General features: G+C 41.8%; 1 protein-coding gene across 7 annotated transcripts in view; it reads right to left on the bottom strand.

The window, feature by feature from the left end:
* IQSEC2 (IQ motif and Sec7 domain ArfGEF 2) overlaps positions 1–25,086 on the bottom strand; it is a 198,857-nt gene that overhangs the window by 56,938 nt on the left and 116,833 nt on the right. The window lies entirely within an intron of this gene.

Below are 25,086 nucleotides of genomic sequence, written 5' to 3'. Positions count from 1 at the left end.
TATTTTATTCTATACAAATGATGCATGCCTAATTAAATTCATATTGACTGTGTTTGCATAACACACTTAACTTGGTTCTTGAGCTGATTCCCTCCTCTGCCTTTATATACCACACATTGAGCTAGAAACTAAAACTAATCAAATGAGATGGGGCTCACCCAACACGAAGCGCCACAAAAAGCCAAACCAATCTACTAATCTTGCCTGTATATTATGCAAATATCATTGGCACTATAATTGACCAAGCATAGAAATAAAGATATATATATATATAGGACAATATAGTCCTAATATCATACTTATCTGAAAAGGAGATTGCTTTGAAAGTAAAATGGTGATCCCTACACCCACTGATGATTAGAGAGAAAAAGACACCACATGTGTCCTTTGCAGTATTCTCAGTGAATCTAAGATAATCCCCCCATTTAAAGTTAAAGGGGAGGGGAGACTGCCTTCTTTTCATATAAATCCCGTGTTTACTTTGGCTAAAGAAATAAAAATCTGACTTACGTTCTCTCTGTCAGTAGAATGTACTCTTTTCTGACAGCAAGAAATACAATCCAGGTTCATTTGCTTTTGGCAATAAGCAGAGTGACAATCAGAAATAAATAGTTCTCGGTCAGTCTCCTCTTCGGCTTACTTCTGATTCAGGAGATAAACCTGTGCCTGACTTGCTTTGCTTTAGAGGATAACATGAGATTATCAACCGAATGCTCTCTCATACAAAAGCCAATTTACACAGAAACCTGTAGATAGAAACCTAGCCTAAAGAGCAGTGTTTCCCAACCTTGGCAACTTGAAGATATCTGGACTTCAACTCCCAGAATTCCCCAGCCAGCATTCGCTGGCTGGGGAATTCTGGGAGTTGAAGTCCAAATATCTTCAAGTTGCCAAGGTTGGGAAACACTGATATAGAGGAACAGAGTTTCATTCTCACTAGTTTCTACATGCTGGGTTATCTGTTGAACGGAGAAGCCTTCCATCCTGGGAAGTCCAACCCATATGCTAAATGGGCTCTCTCCAGAAATTGTGTGCTAGATGGGAAATTACAGGATATTTACTAGTCAAGCCAAAACTGAAGATGGGCACCCCGCTTTGAAACCAGAGCAAGTGGATAGGTTAGTGAAGTGCTCAAAAGCCTTTAACCTAATGCCTTTTGCTCAGGGCAACTGCATGTTTAAAATGGAACAGGTCATCTATGGCTCATGTTTGTTATGATAACATGGCTTTCACCCACTCATCAGTTATTGATGCAATCTGACATATAAAAAAAAGATTATGCATCCCCAGTGTTTAACCAGGTATTGCTCCATCCAACAGCAAAATGTATGTCCTTGAAGGAAAAATAAGAAAACTACAATTCAATATGTACTTTTCTTCTCCTCAGTGGCTAACACTGCCATTATTATTGTGTTTTAGCCTTTTACAGCAGCCTGAGCAATTTAGCCAGTGAAGCATTCCCTGCCACTTCCCTCTGTGTCAGGAGAAATGTCAATTTGCTACATATCTGTGTTGCAAAGACACTAGTGACAAAGGCATTTTTTTAAAAAAGCTGTTTATTCCTAAATCTGGGAATGGAATTGTAACTACAGTAATAAATTAAGTAAGATTGATGGGCTGGAAATTAAAAGGAAGGAATGTTGATTTTGTGTAACATGTTAAATGTGGGTGGCAAGTTTATGCAACCCTGAGAAAATTGGATTAATGGAGTAAACTAGCCACAGCATATAAATACAGTGCTCAATTTATACAACATGCTTCACCAGGTCAGTTAAATTAATTGCTATGCAAACTAATAAGAAACTGAACCTTTTAGAGATGGAGTGGGGGTTTACTTCAGCAGTGGTTTGCTCTTGGTTCGGCCTGCTTCATCCTGCCAGGGATGCTTCTGTGCATGTGCAGTAGCATCGCACATGCAAGCATGCGCTCGAACCGGTAGCAAAGGGTCTTAGAACCCACTACTGGTTTACTTCATATGTGGCACAAATCCAGCCTGTTAGGTTCCTGGTTCGATGCCTTGTGGATTTATGCCTTGTGGATAAATGTGGATTTAATAACAAAATCAGAATTAGCATGAATCTAGCTGAAAAGTTTTAACTCTGGCAGGACCCAGGGGAAGAGCCTTCTCTGTGGCGGCCCCGACCCTCTGGAATCAGTTCTCCCCAGAGATTAGGATTGCCTTCTTGCCTTTCGTAAACACCCTCCTTGCCTTTCGTAAACTCCTTAAAACCCACCTCTGCCGTCAGGCACAGGGGAATTGAGACATCTCCCCCATAAACTCCCATATAGTTTATGCATGGTATGTTTGTGTGTATGTCTTGCTTTTTAAATAAAGGTTTTTAAGGTATTTTTAAATATTAGATTTGTTGTACATTGTTTTTATTATTGCTGTGAGCCGCCCTGAGTCTACGGAGAGGGGCGGCACAAAAATCAAATCAAATCAAATCAAATCAAATCAATCAATCAATCAATAAATAAATATTTTGCCCCGTGTAATATTTTGAGTGTGTGTGTGTGCGTGTGTATACACACACACACACACACACACACACACACACACACACACACACACACACATATATATATATATATATATATATATATATATAAATATAAATATAAATATAAATATAAAGCCAAACAATAGGACTAAGAAAAGTAAGAGCCTTGACCCTGTGTAAACCACTAGTTACAGTCTGGAAAATGAGTTCTCTGTAAATACGTAAGTATTCACCAGAACTCCAGATGGCACCCAGGAAATTCTGTTACAGTGAAGAGAAAAAAAAATCATTTAAGCTGAATTAAATCTGAAATCAGATTTACTCTCCAGAGCAAAATCACCAAAATCCCATGAGATTTGGTTTCTCATAAGATTTAATTCATTTTAAAAAAAGATTGGATGGGTAATTGGGTTGTTATACAAGATCACACACTAGTGTGTGGATTCTAATCAGGAGTTAACTCCAGTTTATGTGCAAATTCAACCAATTTTGATTTATCCAATAAGCTCTTGATTACAAAAGCAGTAACTCCAGGTACTTACAACGAAGTTCTGCTACTATACATTTGTCTAACAATTTGCACACTATCTTACTGCACAAATATTTTTAAAGGAAGGATATTGCTGAGAGGAATTAAGAGTATTAGGGGAAGACAAATAGAATTATAGAGAGAACAATGGACAGTTGTGAAAAAGGAAAAACATGCTTGTCGCCTACCATATGATGTTTACTTGCTACTTTAAGGCATGTCACAGTTTAATAGGTTTTCATTGAATGAAACAATTATCTGGTTTTGTGTCATGTGAAGCCTCACACAAAAATTTACAAATTAATTCCCCATTATACTATAATTTAGCAATTATATGTAAATCCATTGTGTCACTATTTCCAACCCCCCCAATATATCCTTTATGAACTCAGAATGAATTAAAGGGGAAGGGAGCGTTCAGTCAATCTGCATAATCTATATTCAGATTCATAGGAAAAGTCTAATGCTCCACTGGCAGCTTTTAACTCTAAGACAGTGTTTCCCAACCTTGGCAACTTGAAGACATTTGGACTTCAACTTCCAGAATTCCCCAGCCAGCAAATGCTGGCTGGGGAATTCTGGGAGTTGAAGTCCAGATATCTTCAAGTTGCCAAGGTTGGGAAACACTGCTCTAAGAGAACAAGAAACATGTATTGTGGCCCCTCTTGAAAGGCATTGTTGGCCCCTGACTCAGCCTTTTGAAATTGAATCTGATAGTTTTAGTTTTGCTGGCTGTTGTTTGTCCTAAAAACAGTAAGCGCTTCCTGCACTTTTTTGTCTAACATTAACATCATACTTGTAAAAGTTTTCACATAAGCACAACCTCTGTTAATGACATAGGAGCTAAACTGCTTCACTCCAAGTTGCCATTTGTTCATTAAAGTACAGTATTCTAGTAATCCCCACTCCACTCCACCCCCCAAACCAACCTCACCAGTTTATCCTTCTCACCTTTACTTGGTAAAGTAAAATAGCTTTGTTGCAATTTTCAGTACAGCATGCTGAAGTGGTCGTCTCCAGCTGGGACCTCACCAAGATGAAGCTGATTATTCTATTCTTATCTAAGCACTTCCCCTTTCCAGTTCCTTTCCAGTTACACCCTAGTCACCCAGCTTCCTTGGCCACAGATAACCATCACATTGCTTAATAAGATATCACATTATTTACATACAGTCGGGAGGAGTATACAACTCCTGTCTCCTTTGACTACCCCCGTCAGCCAATCACAATGGAAAATCACAACTAAGATTGAAAGACCAAGTGGTCCCAGTAATCCACCTAGATCAGAACAGATCATCAAGTATGAACCACACCCAATCCCCCTGCATCACTCTCATTCATTTAACCTGCACAGCTAGCAGTGCTTCTCAAATACTGGAGTGGGGCTCCCTGGGGGGTTTGCAGAGCAATGCCAGGAGAGGTGTGTGAGCTCAGGTAATGTGGGGGTTTTTGCCACAGGGAGTAGAGGCTTTTTGCACTGAACAATAGCACACAGCACAGAGCAGGAGATATGATCTCAACCGCTGGGTGAGATCATCCAAGGACACGGGTTGAGTTGTCATTAGTACACTGATGACACCCAGTTGTACATCTCCACCTCGTGCCCGCTCGGTGAAGCAGTGAAAGTGATGTGCCAGTGCCTGGAGGCTGTTAGGGTCTGGATGGGTGCCAACAAGCTCAAACTTAACCCCAACAAGATGGAGTGGCTGTGGGTTTTGCCTCCCAAGGACAATCCCATCTGTCCATCCATCACCCGGGGGGGGGAATTATTGACCCCCTCAGAGAGGGTCCGCAACTTGGGTGTCCTCCTCGATCCACAGCTGACATTAGAACACCATCTTTCAGCTGTGGTGAGGAGGGTGTTTGCCCACGTTCGCCTGATGCACCAGTTGCGGCCCTATTTGGACAGGAAGTCTTTGCTCACAGTCACTCATGCCCTTATCACCTTGTCGAGGTTCGACTACTGTAATGCTCTCTACATGGGGCTATCTCTGAAAAGTGTTTGGAAACGTCAAATTGTGCAGAATGCAGCCACATGAGCGATCATGAGTCTTCCTAGATACACCCATGTCTCTCCAACACTCCATGGTTTCCGGACACAATTCAAAGTGTTGGTGATGACCTATAAAGCCCTACATAGCATCGGACCAGATTACTTACGGGACTGCCTTCTGCCACATGAATCCCAGCGACTGGTTAGGTCCCACAGAGTTGGCCTTCTCCAGGTCCCATTGGCTAGACAATGTTGTCTGGTGGGGCCCAGGGGAAGATCCTTCTCTATGGCAGCCCTGGCCCTCTGGAATCAGCTCCCTTCAGAGATTCGCACTGCCCCCCCCCTCCTTGCCTTTTGCAAGAGCCTCAAAACTCGTTGATATTGCCAGGCATGGGGCAATTAGATCCAGCCCCCTTCCTCTGTTTACGAGATGTAATGTGTGGTTGTGAATGAGTTGGTTGACTGATTTTATTATATATGGGATTTTAGTAGTAATTTTTAATTAATTAGATTTGTTGTTGTTTTGCTTTTGTATCCTGGGAGCCAGAACACCCTATATGCACTGAAAGAAGTTGAAAGAAAATGCAGGGCGTCTTGCATAAGCCACGGCCACAGTGTGGTAGTAAAAATTTTGATAGCTCTTCACTGTTTTCATGGTACTCAAATCAACATCTCACTTTTTCATCCAGCAAGAGATGGTTGCAAGTATGATCCAAATGTCAGTGGAACACCCTAGGAGTGCCCTCAGCATGGGCCAGCATAGCTTGAAGAACCAGTAGACATCCAGATCTGTGTCCTGCCTATGTACATTCCTATCATAACAGAGAAGGAAACTCTATGTCCCCCAGGCAGTTCCTCTCTTTCTGAGTCACCATTTCCTCCCCAGCAAGTAGACAAAGCTTGTCCTCCTCATTTCCATGTTTAGCTTATCCTTGTTTCACACCCTTCATGCTTAATAGACGGGCAGCTTGCTACTTAGGGAATGAAGATGTGACCTTGTGTTCTTGCCCTTGGGTTCAATACCAACGTTCCAGGTGGCTGTATCATCTAAGCACCTGTATTTTCGTGAATAGTAAACTCTGCACAATTTCCAGGCCAGCTAGGTCCATCCAATAGTCAGTGTCGCCACTCTCTATTATCCTTTATATTCCTCTAAATCTGCATGTTGAAAAACCTCTCTTTACTGGTAGACCTCACTCATAACCATCCATTTTGTGTCTGTTCAATGTTTCAACAGCATTGAAAAAAGCCGGACTTATATCCAAATCTCGTTGCAGCATCCCAATAGTCATATGAGCAAATGTATATGTCATATGAGCAAATACCCTGGGGTCACATGATCACCACTTGCCACTCCCCACCCAGCTTCTGACATGCAAAAATCAAGGAGGGAAGCTGCATTTGCTGGTCAACCATGTGATTTGCTTAAGAACTGTGGCAAAAAAAATAAAATAAAATCGGGCCTGACTCACTTAAAAACTGCCATGGTTAGCAATGGGAATTCTAGTCTCAACTGAGGTGCTGCAAAGTCCCAGTTGTCTTCCTGTTGCAAATTCCACCAGAAATGTAGACTTAAGCAAGTTAATTCCGTCCTATCCTGGCTGTAATGGAATCAGGGTAAGCAGAGCATTTTACGCTAGAAGTCCAAATATATATACTGTAATATAATATGATCCTATTCTAACATGCATGCTACACTGCAACATCAACTGTAGTTGTAAGTTGAAGAGTACCTGTATATTTGATCCATGGCAAAATTCAAACCATCGGAAAAACCAGTAATGAAAGGGAAGGGACATGAGACAGATGAGCAGCAGCCAAACACAGAAGAACATCCGTGTGGCTTGATCATACAGGGTTGTCAACTTGTCATGGGATACGGGTTTAAATTTAAACTGAACAATGGTCCCATACTGGTTGGGCTTCAGGTTTCTTCCGTACAACTCAGTTGCCTAACCTGTGCAATGGAAACAGTAAAAAAGCACAAGGGGTGCAATGGTATCATGTGACACTGGAAATATGAGTGATGGGATAACAATGTGCAACAAGCCCATTACAGACCTAAGGATAAGTTTAATATGTGCCAAATAATGTTGAAATACCACATTTAGACAAAACAGAAATGGCAGTGAGGAAACGTTCCAACTAAATTTCCGATTTAATTCCTCTAATCCAGTGATGGGGGAACCTATGGCACGGGTACCACAGGCGGCATGCGGAGCCATATCTGCTGGCACGCGAGCCATTGGCCCTAGCTCAGCTCCAGCGTGCATGTGTGTGCCGGCCAGCTGATTTTTGGCTCACATAGAGGCTCTGGGAGGGCGTTTTTGGCTTCCAGGGAGCCTCCTGGGGGATGGCGGAGGGTGTTTTTACCCTCCTTCGGCTCCAGGGAAGCCTTTGTAGCCTGGGCAGGGCAAAACACAAGCCTACTGGGCCCATCAGAAGTTGGGAAATGGGTCATTTCTGGCCTCCAGAGGGCCTCCGGGGGTCATTGGAAGCTGTTTTCACTCTCTCCAGGCATTGAATTATGGGTGTGGTCACTCACGCATGCACGATAGCAAATGTGCATGCTCTTTCAGCACCCAAGGAAAAAAAAGGTTCACCATCATTGTACTATGGGGTGGTATATAAATTTAAGTGCTAAAATTCTGGATATGCTCTAAGAAGGATAAACAATTTAGGGTCGTCACTGAGATGCAGCCTGAAGGACATTTTTCCATGCTCTGAAAGAGAAATGTTTCCCATCCCACCTCAATCCAAGATGCAGAGGAACAGATTTTGACTGAGTTGCCCACATCAGCTTGCAGGGTTCTTTCGAGGGTATCAATCCATCCCTAAAGGTCTGGGCAAAACTAGGCTTTCTCTCCAAACTTTCTCTCCGAACAGCTGGAGCTGCACACTCATCTTCATTTCCACCCTGTCCTGCCTGTTGCCCACCCCTGCCTTTGCCCCAGATTAGACCTCCATGGCATTTATTTCTTGAGCTTCTGTTTCCCTGCAAACAATGAAAGAGATGCTCATGAAAGAAAAATATCTTACCTCTTGTCACGCTACTGGTGGTGGGATGCTTGACATCCTATGAGCCAGCCGGTCTTTGGGTCTCTGCTACACATGCCCATGCATGTCTACGCACTCACACATTCATGCATAAGCATTCACACTTGCACCTTTCTGTTTAGGAATGCACATGCCTGCAGTTTGGGCACTTAGTGTCTAAAAGTTTCGCCATCCTTGGTACAGATTTTTGAACACAGGATAACAACAGCAAAAGGATCTTGTGGCCTCTTTAAGATTAACGCTTTCCTTGAAGCATAAGCAGCTGTGGATTGACTCAGCCCAGTTCTCCAGATGTATAAAGTATCCTCGTGATGTACAGTAAAAGGAATGATGATGAATCATTACACAGTAAATGTTTATCAAGCCCTAATTCTATGCAGAGATATTGGGATTTCAGTGTTCATCATCTAGTGTCAGAAAAGAAACCTGAGGAGCCAAATACATTTTACGTTAGTTTGGATGTTTATGGATCTCTGCATGGAATATGTTTCCAGGTGGATATTACCACTAAAGGGCAAACCATACTGATCCGCCTCTTAACTCAGTTGCCCCTGTTGTTTAGAAAGAAAAGAGTACTGTAATTGTTTTCAACAGCAAATGGTTGTTCTGTCTGTCTGTCTGGTTTGTTGCTAATTTGTTTCCTCTATCTCATTCTATCAGTTGAGCTCTGGGGTACATAGTGGCTTATCTTGTAAGATGCTGGGTTGCATACTGCTGAGGTTGGCGGCTCAATTCCCGTGACCGAATAAACCACGTAGGGACAAGAAAGGAGTTTCCCCCAACTGGACACCGCTTGGAAACACAAAAAAATCCTTTCACACAGGCACAGCTTGCCACCTTGGTGATCCCTAGCTAACATGTGCCATATGGTAAATAAAATAATAAAAATAATAAAATAAAATAAAAATAATAAATTTAATTAACATATATATATATATTTAAGTTGAGCCCTGATCTCAAAAGTGTGCAATAGCAGGAAAAGAAGCATATGGAGACTCCGGGAATTAATGCATACAGGATAAGCGGAAGGGGAATTTTGTTATCTTACACCTGGCTTTTGCTGCTAAAAAATTGACTTGTTCTGTGTCTGATTGAATAATGCTTAAACATACAGATTCCCTGTCAGAGAAACTAATTTGCTGCGGCCTCCTGAGAGAAGCTGTGCCGTGGCTACAAACTCACAAGGTGGCTCACACCTAACCTTTGTGCTCTCTGCAATAATGAGATTATGATACCGATTGCTAAACAGCTATCTAAAGATGACTGAGATAACATAGATGAACTGCTTGGAACAGCCGATGAAGTTCTGGATTCTTGCCAGTGTTATTGTTGGTGATACAGGAATACCTGGCAGCATGGGAACACACACACACACAAACACGCCAGACCTACTAGCGTGTTTGACCAAACAGCATAGGATTCCCACAAGCACTAAGTAGATTGATCACAACTCTTGATAACAATGACAGAATGCATAGCTTCTCTCTCCGGTTTGCAGTGCCTAGATTTGAACCATGGGAGATTTTCTTTCTCTCTCCCACCCTTACTGTGAATTGTTCTCCTTGCTAAACATGCAAATACAGTAAGTCTGAGATGGCAGCGGGGGCTAGAACATTTCCATATGGTCATATGCCACAAAGGCGCTGCTAGCCCTCTGGAGCAGAAAATAATTGGTATACGGAACGTTTTCCCTGGGAGCTTCTTTTTATGAAGCACATGGCTGAGGTACAGAGTTAAAACATATTCATGAAAATATCGTACCTGCTTCTAAAAATACTGGGCTTTTTTCCAAGAAAGAAACCAACTGATTGACAATGAACTTGGAAACAAATAATATAAATCTAATAAAGTAGATGTGATCGAACAGTAAATCTTTCTATAAGTATCACAAGGGAAATATAAACAAGCAATAAACAGCAAAGTAAAACCTTGTACCTTTTGTATCATGGTTTAGCAAGTAACACCAGACAAGAAGAATCAAAGTCCAAGCCCCCGAAACCAGGTGAGCTATGATCTACCAGTAAAAAAGCTGGAATATCCACATAAAACCAGAAGACCCTGTGAAGCTAAAACTAAACTATTAAATCACATAATAGCTACTTTCGGTTGGGGCGACCTTGGAAAAAAAAGAATTTCCAAACACAATGACTATCAACCAATCTAATAAATTAATAATAATAATAATAATAATAATAATAATAATAATAATAATAATAATAAATTTACTTTAAAACTAGGAAATCCTGAGATCTCTAGTTCTATGAATATTTTAATGGTCTTTAATTAGGCATCATCCATATCAAACTATAATGTAGTATAAATCTATCAAATGGTTATTGGGAGCTGTAGTCCAGAAAATGTGGAAGGTAATGGGTGAGGTTAGGAACGTTCTAGATCGGCCTAAGAATAGAGTCAGGCTGGAGACGTGACTTCAAGTCCCACACTCGGTAATGATTGTTCCATACAGGAAGATACCGCCATCTGTAAATTAGGTTTTCAGGCCAAACTGCTAAAGCTATGTGGTTTCAGGTTTCAAAACAAAACAAAACATGGAGCATATACATAAATTGTTCTTAAATCTCCTAGCAGATTTACGGATAATACACCTGACATCCAACATACCTAGATATGAGCCAATTATTGCTAAAAAGCAAGCACCTCAAAACTAAATATTTATATATATGGTAATTGCCAGGTAATTGAAGAGAATTTTTAACATTTTCACGGACTGATTATTGCTTTATGAGTTCAAATCAAAAGGTTGTTAATACCCAAGGCTGAAATTACTGGTTCAGTTCACTGAACTGAAATATGGTTTATTTTGTTTTGAGAATATATATAACTCCACCTATAATTGCTTGTGAATCATGATTTAAACATATGCAGTCTGCATACAATAATAAAAATAGCCCGGTGGCAAACAAATACAATAAATTATTAAATTTGTTTTATTGAGTTTCAGTCTTATGAGAGTTGCTGCCAAGAAACGGGCAGCCCTATAAATAGTAATAAATAAATAATAATGAAACTATGCACAGTTCTGTGTGTGGTAAAACATATTTGTACAGGGGGGCATTGAGGAGGAGGAGGAGGAATTCTTCTCACAGGATTGTAACATTTGGATATGAGACTCCCAAATGCCAAACGTCTGTGCCTCTCTATCGTCATAAATCCTGGTTTCCTTAACCCAATCCTGGTTTTCTTAGAGCGGGGGTCGGATTATTTTATAATCCTTATTTCCAAATTTTCAACCAAAAACAATGATAGTTTTGCAGAACTGTTTACAGTTGCTGCAGGTTGGGTACTGTATTTCTAAATCCAAATTAAATACTTGGGAAGAAATATCCTTCATAGATGTATATTGTGTGCTCTACATCTGTACTGGCCATGACTGGACATATGGATGGGTAAGACCAGAACTATAATTTCACCTTTACTTTTTTCATCTCCGTATGGACATCTGAAGCATACATTGAAATCCTCCATATGCCCATGGTAAAATCCAGTGTTTCTCAACCTTGGCAACTAGAAGATATGTGGACTTCAACTCCCAGAATTCCCCAGCCACAAATGCTGGCTGGGGGATTCTGGGAGTTGAAGTCCAGATATCTTCAAGTTGTCAAGGGTGGGAAACACTGGTAATATCCCATAAACTGCCTCCACTCGCCTATGCCAGAAGAAGGAAAAGGTGCCTGTACATGATTCAAAATTTCCTGTGGAAACAAGCATGCCTCTCCTTACTCAATGGCATAGCTGGTACCGTAGCAACAGCTAAGCTGATTTCCCTCTCAGTGGGGATCATTCCATAATGAACCATTGGGCCGTGGGTTAAAATGCAAGTGGGCCTGGATCTTTCTATCTGGTCATACTTAACCATTGGAAATAATGTAAGAAAAAGGGGACTCCCATTTTCTGTGTCATTTCCTCCAGCCCAAATTTGAGATCTTCATACTACCACTGGAAGGACATTTAGTCTTTGACTTATCACTAGTCTCCCAGCAACCATGCAAAGTTATGAAGGACCCTCCACAAGGTACTGAGGGCACCATGGTTAAAGTGTAGTATTGCAGGCAAACTCTGCCCACAGCTTGGAGTTAAATCCTGGCAGGGCTCAAGGTTGACTTAGCCTCCCATCTTTCCAGGATTGATAAAATAAGGAAGTAGATTGTTGGAGGCAATATGCTGACATTGTAAACCAACCAGAGAGTGCTGTAAAACACTATGGCAGTGATGGCGAACCTATGGCATGGGTGCCACAGGTGGCAAACGGAGCCATATCTGCTGGCACCCAAGCCATTGCCCTAGCTCAGCTCCAATGTGCATGTGTGCAGGCCAGCTGATTTTTGGCTGACACAGAGGCTCTGGGAGGGTGTTTTTGGCTTCCAGGGAGCCTCCAGGAGGATGGGGGAGGGCATTTTTACCCTCTCCCAGCTCCAGTAAAGCCTTTGGAGCCTGGGGAGGGTGAAACATGAGCCTACTGGGCCCACAAGAAGTCGGGAAACAGGCGATTTCCGACCTCCAGAGGACCTCCAGGGAGTGGGTGAAGCTGTTTTTGCCCTCCTCAGGCACTGAATTATTTATTCATTTATTAGATTTGTATGCCGCCCCTCTCCGTAGACTCAGGGCGGCTAACAACAATAATAAAAACAGCATATAACAAATCTAATATTTAAATTACTAAAAACCCTTATTAAAAACCAAACATACACACAAATATACCATGACCCTTCATGACATCGGACCAGAATATCTCTGGGACCGCCTTCTGCCACACGAATCCCAGCGACCAGTTAGGTCCCACAGAGTGGGCCTTCTCCGGGTCCCGTCAACTAAACAATGTCGTTTGGCGGGACCTATGGGAAGAGCCTTCTCTGTGGTGGCCACGGCCCTCTGGAATCAGCTCCCCCCAGACATCAGAATTGCCCCCACCCTCCTCGCCTTTTGTAAGCCCCTTAAAACCCACCTCTGTCGTCAGGCATGGGGGAATTGAGGCCTATACAATTTATGCATGGTATGTTTGTGTGTATGTTTGGTTTTTAATAAGGGTTTTTAGTTATTTTAAATATTAGATTTGTTATATGCTGTTTTTATTATTGTTGTTAGCCACCCCGAGTCTACGGAGAGGGGTGGCATACAAATCTAATAAATAAATAACTAAATAAATGAATGAATGAATGAAAATGAATGAATGAATAAATAAATAAATAAATAAATGATATGCTTGACCCCTCCCTCAGCTCACCCTGTCATCCCCTACAGATGTGAAATTAATTTGTTTCAACATTGTCCCCAAAATTCTCATCTGTGAATTATGATGTTGAAAATTTAACTGGATATTCTCAAAGTACAGTATCTGCTAATTTCTCTCTAAATATTTGACTGGATCTGAGTCCCTGTATTATTTTATTTTGATATTAAATATTTGACAGTTGACATTTTAACAAAACTGACATGCAACAGTACTTCTTATCTGGGAAGCAACAGCTGAGAAAATTTCACACTGGATGCCTTCTGAAACCAAAATAAACAAACAAATGATGCCAAAGATTTTTACCACGAAGATTTAAAACCAAGTATTTCAGACAGTGGTCCAAAAGTATAATTGATATCAAAATGATAAAATTACATATTCTGAATACTGATGATTTCAGAGACCTCGGCATTCTCACAAAGGAAGTTGTGAACTGTCAGTATTTTTATTTGAATTGTTAATGTTCTCACAAGTTCTCAAGTAAGAATGCTGAAATCTTCCATCATTTGGCGATTTTGTGAGATTTCTTCCATTTTATAATACTATATTTCATTCTGAGACATTGCAACTTGCATTTAGGAGTATGATTGATTCATCACCATTTTTTGCAGGCCTTCCAAAGCCCTTGAAGTCCTCTGCCTGTCTTCTGGGCATTGGTTCATTATGTTTCATATGTCCTTCTTGTTTGGGGAATGTGGACATGCTTGAAATTTTCCCTCAGTTTTACTGCATTTTGTTTTGGCAGGTTATTTGTATTTTCATATTTGGAGTTTTTTTATTTCATGCTTTTAATCGCTCGGAGTTGCAGTTCACACGTTGAGTGGTCATACAAGTCAATGGGCACAATCAATAAATTAATCGATCAAACTTTTGAACTAATCTATCCCTTATTCAGTAGCTGTGGATCAACAGATCATATAATGTATAAATCTAGTCTTTGCTTATTAATTTTAAAATTATCCATACTCCACTTTTTGTTCTGTTTTTGAATATGTTTAGATCTTGACAGTCCTAACTTGGCCTTTATTAAAGCTATGTGACATTATGCTAATTTTAATCTCATAAAACCTTCCATGGGTAAACCTTTTATGTGTAAAACGGAAGTGCAAATGTGTTAAGATATTCATGAACTGGGAAAGCCAATGGCAACAAGGTCAGTCAATGAATAGGCATAGCAACTAAATCAGCCAGTGGGAGCCAACCACTTCTGAGTCTGTGCAGAGAATCAAAATGGAAAGCTTAAGGCTGAGGGTGGCTATCTGTCCGTTCGGCTTTCTTGTCCATTCTGTGCTTGTCTTCTGCTGAAATGAAACTAACTATTCTCTGCTACCTGTAACTGCTTGAAGAAGAATCTATATTGGTATTGTAAAATTTATTTCATCTATATTCTTGTATATAAAGAAGTTAATGAATCTAGTTGAATCAGTCATCTGCATGTGCTTCTGGTTTTAATTTTTGCAACAAGCTTTAATAAAATGCATTATACAAACATGGATAATAACAATACGTTTGGGTTCTATGTTTGGGCCTACACCATTGCTCAGTCATAATGGTAATGTCAGGCTCAGCTAAAAATCTCCAACTCAAATATGGCATAATTTGCTTGTAGGTTAGTATTTGGCAGAAATCTTTCAGATACAATACACTCTAGTGCAGCTAGATAGCAATTCTTATTGCCAGTTGATTAAAGCCACACTTCATTGTTGAATTACTTTCTGCCACTCTTCCTTCTTCTCTTTCAAATTACCAAGACTGCCCTCTGCTTCATGGCCCTATAAACCAGGTGTTGTTCATTATTGCCCCGAAAACCAATATCTCATGGTTTATTACTCAGGGAAACTCTACTACACCACAATATTCCATTTCTGATTTATGTGAACAGGGAACATAGCAAAAACGAAGATGGTTACAGACTGACAGCCCCTAGGGTTAAATAAAACCACAAAAGCATAAAGGTATTGGTTTGTACAAAAGGAATAATTTTTGATATGCCGAACTCATCATGAAAATTTAAAAACAAAAAAAGGTAAACATACTAAAATCCACCTCCCTTTAAAAAAAAAAAGTGACATGTAGCTTCAGTTACAATGGTTTATCAAAGACCAAAACTGGAATTTATTCAAAGCAAAACTGGAGGAATTCTTTAACAAAACAGAAAGTAAAAGTCCTTTCTCAGTGTCCTCAAAAGCAATTCACACTGTTTAACAGGTCTAAATTCCATCTCCATAATGGGGAAACAGGGGTACAATTTTCTAATAATATTCATATGTGCCTTTCTGTCTATCTGAATGTACGGCTCCTAAATTGGCCCCAGTTTAATAGTTAGCTATTCCAAATGGAAATTAGAACTCAGATTTTGCTGCCATCTGGTGTTAAGAATATTATAGAAGTATATATGTTGATAACAATATACTGTACACTGAAAGCATTATTGAATATGTATATCAAACAATCTAACCTTCAATTGGAGGCCCAGACCTCAGCAAATCTGAAGAATGCAAGACTAGAAATATATAATATTTCCAGAGAATTAAGATACCAAATCCACAATAAGTCTTTCTTGTGAGAGAGCCATCTCCTCAGCATATCATCAGTGCCATCAATAAGTTCAGCTTTGCTTGGATTTGCCTTGTGACGCAGAAAAGTGCAGCTGAATTTCTGGCTATGATGTGGTAATTATAGCCATTGGGAATCTGTCCCCACCACACAAATCTACTATCAACCAGAAAGTCTTCAGCTGCAGGATTGTCACCTCACTTTGGGAAAAAAGAGGGGAGGAGGCTTATTCATTGACATTTACATTGATGAATATATATGCATATGCAAACCTACCACGCTGCTTAATGCCAAGTGTTGAGCTAACTGAGGGGAGGAAATGCAAAAAAAAATAAAAAGTGCACTGATAATCAAACTGACGGGCACTACCTAGATTAGTAATGAAATGTCTACAAGAAAACAGGCTCAGAGAGCCACAAGGACAGTACAGTTCATTTTGTTGATTCTTTGATTCCAGTCACCATATTAAAATTACGGTACATCTCATTTCACTTAATTTTATTGTTGGTTTCTGATCCTTGGGTCATAACTAATCATCATCATGAGCAATCTAAGAATGGGGTTTGAAAAGACTCCAAAGACTCCCAGAATTCTCCATCAGAATGGGAGTGGAATGCCACACGTGTTAAAAGTTGCTGTGGGTCAGAAGCATTGCCATAGAGGATTGGGGAATAGAATGTTTAATGAATTAATAATGACTAAAAGTAGCCGAAGTGAAAATGCAATATTGCTGGAATCAGGGAAAGGATCTCCATTGGAACTGGGCCCAACTAAAAGGAAAGGTTGCTTAGCTGCAGGGAAGAGTTTTCACACATGTGTAGGGTGGGTGCTAAAAATGTCTGGGAGTTGCTAGGAAAATAATCCATGATCCTCACCATAACACCCAGTTTCCTTCACTTCCTTCCAGCCAGAAATATGTTGAATAGCCAGCCTCCTCTTACTTTTTCTTTGAAATCAGCAAAGGCTACAAAACAAGCCTGCATTCCAAAGTCATCACCCTTGACGTATAAGGGAAAAAGTCTGATAATATCATTGTGGAGCATTACAATATGCTTAAGGGATCTCAGCATCACACAAAACAAGAGGTACACAAGAGTCTTCAGAGAGGGACGGCATACAAATCTAATAAATTATTATCATTATCATTATCATTATTATTCTTTGAGGTATTACTCTGGGAGTAAGGCCAGGGGTGAAATCCAGCAGGTTCTAAAAGATTCGGGAGAACTGGTAGTGGAAATTTTGAGTAGTTTGGAGAACCTATAGTGAAACTTTTGAGTGGTTTGGAGAACTGGCAAATACCATCTCAGCTGGCTCCAGAGTGGTGTGGGAATGGAGACTTTCCCCCAGGAGTGAGGAAGGAATGGAGATTTTGCAGTATCCTCCCCCTGCCACACCCACCAAGCCACACCCACAGAACCTGTAGTTTTAAAAAAATGGATTTCATTACCGTGTAAGGCTACTGACCCACAGAACCTGTAGTTTTAAAAAAATGGATTTCATTACCGTGTAAGGCTTCTCTCCCACTATGCATGTTCCCTCCTAGAGTGGAGACATGTTCAAATGCTGGGATCAGAAAGTAACAGAGAAACATGTCAAAAAATGCCGGGTAAACCAGCTCTGCCCTGTTCATGTATGGCTTGTTTTGCTGGTCTGTGCTATGCAATGGTCATAACCACCAGTCCTGAAGCTAAGCTCACAGTTGGTTCTTTTGCACAAATCTCCCATTTTCTTTCTTTGGTGTTTCCATCTCAAATCCACAATGTGATTCAAATTATGAAGGCAATGGAGATCTCAAGTAGCCATCACCAACCTGTATTCTCCAGGTTCTCCTGTTCTTCTCCCTTAACCTTGTTGTTCTGTTCACATTTACTACACACTTCTACTGTTTCAGGTGCAATGAAATGTAACAATCAACATGTAGCAAAAAGAAAACAAAACAAAAAAACACCCCACACTCATAGTAAAAGCCCCTCAAATGAGGAAAAGTAAATTAATCACAAGTTTGAGATCCGCGTGACAAATAATCTACAGGTCTCAAATTTCATTTCGGGTCATATTGACTCGAGCAGAACAGCATGGTTATACCCTTGGATCCCATCTCCTGTTCTCTGAGCCAAGGTGACAATGATGGGGGAATGGAGGCCCAAATATGTAAATATCATAAGCATAGGGAAGACTGGGTCACATAGCTCAACGTCCTCCTGATTTACCTACAGGCTTGGCATCACCAAATAATTTCAGCACCGAACTAGATGGGCTGGGTTTTCCTTAGGCTCATTTGATCCAAAACTACTTATATAATGAAATGGGGGATTTAAGAATTCCTACCTCCTTAATGTATCTCATTCTCAAAAGCCGTTGCTATGCCTATGAGGACACAATTAGAGAGAAGTAAAGGACCAAATTGGTATCCCATAAAAAAGAAGTCCCGGGGTGTAAAAAGCTGAAAATTGTCAGACTGCAAACAGCTAATTATAGCTACACACCATGAGTGAGATCCAGCCAAGAGACAAAACAGAAGAGCCATTACATTTGAACAAAATTCCGCAATAAATACGTTACACTGGCTTAGATTTGTTTTTTTCTGATATAGTGTATCTTAGCCTAAGCCTTTCCCTCGAACTTAAACTATAGCTAAGGTGACCAAGGAAAGCACCAAAGCTCCACTAAATACTGGATGATTTCCAATTGCACAGGGTGATTTGCAGTCAGAAGAGAATTCTTCTGCACAGCAAAGTGATGAGGGCTTAATGGGTCCTGATGCTTTGCTTTAACCAGTAGTTCTACATCGCTGCCTTTTCTCCTTTTTTGGTGGAACTGCAATTTCTTTGTTAATTTCCAATCATGTCTTTTCTAGATACGCTTCACATCAAATAGCTTCTCTTTCTCGCTACATGGCCATTAGAAATGAAAAACCAAAGTTATATTTGTTAAACAAGTTGAACTTATAAAAAATGCATTTGTCACAGCTTTTCCCAATCCAGTGCTTTCAGAGATGCCCAAATTTGGACTATCAGAGTTCCCAGACAGCATTGCTGGAAGTCTCAGACAAAACAGAGCCAGTTAATTAATTGAAAAGATCTGGAATTCCTATTTAAATCCTTGGAGAACAGTATTTCCAAGGTGCATTGGATAAATAGCAAAGAGGTTGTCCTCAACCAGACTTCAAGTGTCACTTTTGGGCTACGGAGAAGCAAAAATATATACAGTGATCCCCCGAGTTTCGCGATCTCGAGCTTTGCGAAACGCTATATCGCGATTTTTCCACCCGATGACGTCACTCCCTTCCTTTCTCATCTTTCTTTCTCTCTCTCTTTCTCTATCTTGCTTCTTCCTCTCTCACACTCTCTTCCTCCCTCTCTCATCTCTTTCTTTCCTTCTCTCTCTTTCTCTATCTCTCCCCCTCTTGCTCTCGAGCGGCGGGTGGCACCCAGGGAAGGTTCCTTCGGCCGCCCACCAGCTGATCTGCTCGGCAGCGCAGTAGCAGCGAGGAGCCGAAGATGGGGTTTCCCCTTTGCGTGGGCAACGGGGAAACCCCATCTTCGGCTCCTCGCTGCTACTGCGCTGCCGAGCAGATCAGCTGGTGGGCGGCCGAAGGAACCTTCCCTGGGTCTTCAACTCCCAGAGCGGCGGACAAGCGGAAAAGCGGCGGACAAGTGGGCAGGCAGGCGGCTCCTCAGCTGCTGGGTCTTCCCAGGTGCGGAAGTAAAAACACCATCTGCGCATGCGCGGCCATGGAAAAAGGGGCGCGCATGCGCAGATGGTGTTTTTACTTCCGCACCGCTACATCGCGAGAAATCGATTATCGCGAGGGGTCTTGGAACGGAACTGTCGCGATAATCGGGGGATCACTGTACAGTGGTACCTCTACTTATGAACTTAATTCGTTCCATGACCAGGTTCTTAAGTAGAAAAGTTTGTAAGAAGAAGCAATTTTTCCCATAGGAGTCAATGTAAAAGCAAATAATGTCTGCGATTGGGGAAACCACAGGAAGGGTGGAGGCCCTGTTTCCTCCCAGGAGATTCCTAGAGAGGCCCCACGGAGGCTTCTCTCCACCTTTTCCAGTTACAGTTTCAGAGGCTCAGGTTTGTAAGTGGGAAATGGTTCTTGAGAAGAGGCAAAAAAATCTTGAACACCTGGTTTGTAACTAGAGGCGTTCTTAGGTAGAGGTACCACTATACTTTCTGTCTCCCTTTCAGTTTGGGAATGTCCATGCGCACAGTTTGGGCACTCAATGTCTAAAAGGTTCACCCTCACTGTCCTAGGCATTCAGACAATAATAGAATGTTCAAAATGTGAAAGCAGAGAAACATTCGAAGAGAACTACCCTGTTTTCCGAGTCTTCAGAGAGGGGCGGCATACAAATCTAATAAATTATTATTATTATTATAAAATAAGACATCCTCTGATAATAAGCCCAATTGGGAATTTAAATGCAGGGCAATAAGGCCTAAAGCTTATTGGGTTCAAAAATATAAAACAGGGTCTTATTTTCAGGGAAACACAGTACAGTGGTCCCTTGACTTTAGTGGGGGATACATTCCAAGACCGCCTGCAAAAGCCAAATTTCCATGAAGAAGAGACCCTTCCTTCCTTCCTTCCTTCCTTCCTTCCTTCCTTCCTCCCCCTCCCTCCTCCATTCCTGGTTTTACTTACCCCTAGAACCCGCAGGGGCAATGGGGCAGCAAGCTGGGGGCTTTGCTACACTCGCTGCGGCGGCGGTGGGCAGCAGTAAGGCTTGGCTTCAAGTGGAGCGTACCAACGCTCCGAGAATTAAAGGGGAGAGATCGGGAGGCTAGGGCAGAAGTGGAGCTTTTATTTAAAGAAGCAGGGCGGCTAGGGGGGGGGGGAAGGAGGAGAGTTAGAACGCACAGTATTGTACATTGGGTGGCCCGGAAAACACTTGGTGTGCAAAAAAACCCACAGAGTATTTTTTTAATAATATTTTTTGAAAAACTGTGGTATAGACTTTTTCGCGAATGTCGGACCCGTGAAAGTCAAGGGAACACTGCATTACAAAGTTATTGTCTACACCCTAATTCGGGCAAAGAAAACACTGCTATGGAAAAGGAAAGTCAGCAGGACAAAACCCCAAACCAGACAAGTGGGGGGTGGGGAAGGAAACCACTTCCTTTGCTAACACCATTCACTCTTCCTCTGCCTTTCGGACCTCCAGTAGCCAAATCCGTGATGGTGAGTGGCATGGGGAGCCCTCTTTGCAATCACACGAGCCGTTGACCAGCTCAGCTCCACACAGCATGTGTGAGTGCCTCCCCATGGCCAGCTGATTTTCAGGTCAGACAAGCTCAGGATTTCCCCTCACTTTCTGTGGCCCTGTTCCTCCCCAGATCTCTGGAGATTCCACCCCAATGCTGTTTGGGCACATGAGGCTTTCCCTCCACTCCCAACTCTGTTTAGGGATGGGAGGCTTTTCCCCTCTCCCACCATTGTTTTGGGATGTGAGGCCCAAATAGAGGAGGGTGTCGCAGGGGTATGGGCGGTGGGTCACACACAGGAAAGGCATTGCAGTGGGCCTTCTCCAGGTCCCGTCAACTAAACAATGTCGTTTGGCGGGCCCCAGGGGAAGAGCCTTCTCTGTGGCGGCCCCAACTCTCTGGAACCAGCTCCCCTCAGAGATTAGAATTGCCCCTACCCTCCTTGCCTTTCATAAACTCCTCAAAACCCACCTTTGTCGTCAGGCATGGGGGAATTGAGACATCTCCCCCAGGCCTATACAATTTATGTATGGTATGTTTGTATGTATGTCTGCTTAATAATGGGTTTTTTTAAATATTTTAAATTGTAAATTATTAGATTTGTTATGAACTGATTTATTGTGTTGTGAGCCGCCCCGAGTCTACGGAGAGGGGCGGCATACAAATCTAATAAATAATAATAATAATTTAAAAAATTGCATTGTGTGTGTGTATCCTTTCGCATGTGCAACAGGGCACGCGCACTACACTTTTGGCACCCGATGGGAAAAAAAGGTTGGAACACCCCCCCCCCCCCACCAGTGATTCAAGAGCCATCCAGTTCCCGTTTGGTTTCTCTGGTTCCCAAAGGGTGTGAGGACCAACCGAAGAAGAAGAAGAAGTGAGAAGAGCCAGCAGTCATCAGAGAAGTCCATTTAATTGTTGTTGTCTTTATTGTTTAGTTCAGAGAAGACAGATTCTTTTCATTTATTGACGGAAATTGTTTTGATACACAAGAGCATTTGTTATAAAGACCTTTATTTACACGGATGGTTCAGAGGAGAACATGGAGCAATGGGCTTCCAGAAGCGGCAGGCATTGATATGGCACGGCCCATTTTTGGCAGGGACTGGAAGAGCTGAGCAAAGAAGGAACCGGGGAATGGCTCCCTAGGATGGATCCAAGCCATGCAATCCTAACAAACTCCACAATGGAAGGAAAGGGCTTCTCTCTCCAGCCTCTCCCCTGAAGCATTGACCTGTACTGCTATGTCTGCACACACACTTTTGTGATTGGCTATTCAGTGAGTAAGACAAGGCTGGCCAAGACCAGCCGGTAACTTGACATGTAACATTTATGTCTGTTTCTTGTGATACAGCCCTTTCTTGGTGCGCAAAGCACACTTGCTTTGCATCCTGGGATAATGCAAAGTGGCATACAACACACTCAGGGTCCAACAGGGACTAGAAACTTAGTCATTTTGCATACCTCCCTAGACGAGGGTCAGAAGAACAAGGAGAGGAAGGTGATTACCAAGAACAACAAGGTACCCTTATACTGTACTTATAAGCTAGCATAGAACTTGTTTTGCACACTCAGAATGTATGGGATCAAATGAAATCTTTTTTATTTATTTTATTTTTTGCATACCTGAATGGACAGTTCGTTTATTTCACACAGCGGCTATATGGAAAGTCAAGCTTTCAATTACATAAAAGTGAGGGGAGAGGTGACTCTGTTTATACAACTTGTAGTAATATTCAGTATCATCTTTTTGAGGGAGAGGAAAGGCTGGGGGGGGGGGAATAGTTTTAGAAATCTGCCAGACTCAGAGTTGGACAAAAGTGTGTCTTTGTGTGTGTGTGTGTTGTGTGTATTGTATGGCTTACTAGAATTCAGTATTTGTGGAATCCTGAGAATCTGAGCTTTCTTGAAAAAAACAATAAGAAGCAAGCAAGCAGCTAGCCCTCATGGTTATGGGAAATTGATCTGGAAACCTACTACTGACCAAATGTGCAGCAGAGTCAGAATGGAATCTCGACACAGAAAATTCTAATTCCAACCTGTCGCTTCTACAAACACATTTATATTATCGGGTAAACCGTTTTCCTCAGGCCTGATTTCTTTTTTTTTTTAATTTAGCAGCTGCTAGTGCTCATTACTTTCTTACTTTCCCTTCGACTAAACAATGTCGTTTGGCGGGTCCCAGGGGAAGAGCCTTCTCTGTGGCGACCCCGACTCTCTGTATCCAGCTCCCCCCAGAGATTAGAACTGCCCCCACCCTCCTTGCCTTTCGTAAACTCCTTAAAACCCACCTTTGCCGCCAGGCATGGGGGAATTGAGATATCTCCCCGGGCCAATACAATTTATGTATGTTATGTTTGTATGTATGTCTGCTTAATAATGGGGTTTTTAAAATGTTTTTTAAATTATTAGATTTGTTACGAATTGTTTTATTGTGTTGCGAGCCGCCCCGAGTCTACGGAGAGGGGCGGCATACAAATCTAATAAATAATAATAATAATTAACATTGGTCAGAGTTTTCCTCCTACTTGAGATGGCATCAATTCTCTCAGACATTCCCCACCCTTGATCAAGTCATTAGTGCTGCTTAAAAGGAGGAGGTGGGGGAATTGAAGGCGATGTTGATAATTCATGGGTCTTCTTTAGTAAAATATCACTGGACATAAACAGGTTGATGACAGTCACCTAAGGCTAACAACACATAGTGCGGGACTTGATCCATGATAGAAAGCTAGTGCAGGAGTAAGACTCCTGATGTTTTAACTAGCACTGGGAGACCCAGATTGGCTCATAGGATTGGATACTTGCCACAAACATTTTAACCTCTGCTAAGGACATTTTCTCCACAAAATTCATTAAAGCATAAGGCCAGAGGCCCCACTCTCCTCCAATCTTAATCAGGTTATGAAACAAGCTTACATTCTTTGTAAGGGTCATTTTAAGGTCAATGCAGTCATAATATTTAGTCATGGCTAAGATCTTCCGAAAAGAGGGGGAGGGAAGGGCCTCTTAGACTACGGTTGATTATTAAATGACAGCTAATCTATCAAGATGGTAGGACTCCACTAGCAGAAATAAAATGTATCACATTTCCAAGAATGCATCTGGGAAAAGGCACGGACATTATAGAGTCAAAAAGCTGTAAAACAGGCCAATAAACTTCCAATTTTGTAGTGTTTTTCAACCTTGGCAGTTTGAAGATGTGCGGACTTCAATTCCCAGAATTGCTGGCTGGGGAATTCTGGGAGTTGAAGTCCACACATCTTCAAACTGCCAAGGTTGAGAAACACTGCGTGTTCTATTCACAACAGATTCCAAACCAGAAACCGAGTCAGTGAGGGAAACAGCATGGAAACACGTATCCACATTATTACATGCAATTATAATAGTTTTCTATATGGAACCAAGCAAAGATTGTGTCTCTCAGCACAGTGTTTCCCAACCATGGCAACTTGAAGGTATCTGGACTTCAACTCCCAGAATTCCCCAGCCAGCAGGCTGGGAAATTCTGGGAGTTGAAGTCCAAATATCTTCAAGTAGCCAAGGTTGGAAAACACTGCTCTAGCAGATTTCTGATCCCTTGATATCCCCTCCTTGTCGTTGCAATCTGCACTGATGATGAAAATGCAACGCTGGCAAGGGATTCATCATGATCTCTCCTCCCGCAGATGCTATAACTACCAAGATGTGACTGGGAAAGATGCTGCCGTGATAACACTCAGCATCTACCTCTTCTTGTAATAGAAGTTCAGCCTGGAAGTAGCACTTAGCTGAAAAATGTCTGTCCCATGTCCAGCCTTTCCCCACTGGGCTTTCTCCAGATGATTTAGACTGCAGGTCTCACCACCACCCATCCCAAGTGTCATGCCTAGGCCACGTGAAGGTTTTAGGTATTATAGGGCATCTCATCTGGTGTGTCCCAAATAGTGCGTCCCAAACCTTTGCAGAAAGAAATGGCATAGATAATTGCTGCCTT

Source organism: Erythrolamprus reginae, chromosome 2 (assembly GCF_031021105.1).
Source record: "Erythrolamprus reginae isolate rEryReg1 chromosome 2, rEryReg1.hap1, whole genome shotgun sequence".
Classification (NCBI taxonomy): domain Eukaryota; kingdom Metazoa; phylum Chordata; class Lepidosauria; order Squamata; family Dipsadidae; genus Erythrolamprus; species Erythrolamprus reginae.
The sequence above is the reverse complement of the archived record's forward strand: the minus strand, read 5'-3'. Positions and strand labels throughout refer to the sequence as shown.